The following is a 272-nucleotide window of genomic DNA, read 5'->3' on the forward strand; positions in this document are numbered from 1 at the left end:
TGAACAGCAGTTAAGCACAGACTGAATGACATCCTAGATTGTGACCAATGATTGACAGAACGAAACTTAAAACCACACATCAGGATTTCATGCTGATTTCTGCATTTCAGGTAGTCTACATGCCCCTCCACCCCCCCCCCAAAAAAAAAGTGTGTGTGTGTGTGTGTGTGTGTGCGTGCGTGTGTGTGGGAGGGGGGGGGGCAGGAAGATGACTAAACAAAAATGCTGCAAGAGCATGTTATGTAAACAACTGATGGTAAGATTGAACACAT

This window comes from Diadema setosum, chromosome 20 (genome assembly GCF_964275005.1).
Source record: "Diadema setosum chromosome 20, eeDiaSeto1, whole genome shotgun sequence".
Lineage (NCBI taxonomy): Eukaryota > Metazoa > Echinodermata > Echinoidea > Diadematoida > Diadematidae > Diadema > Diadema setosum.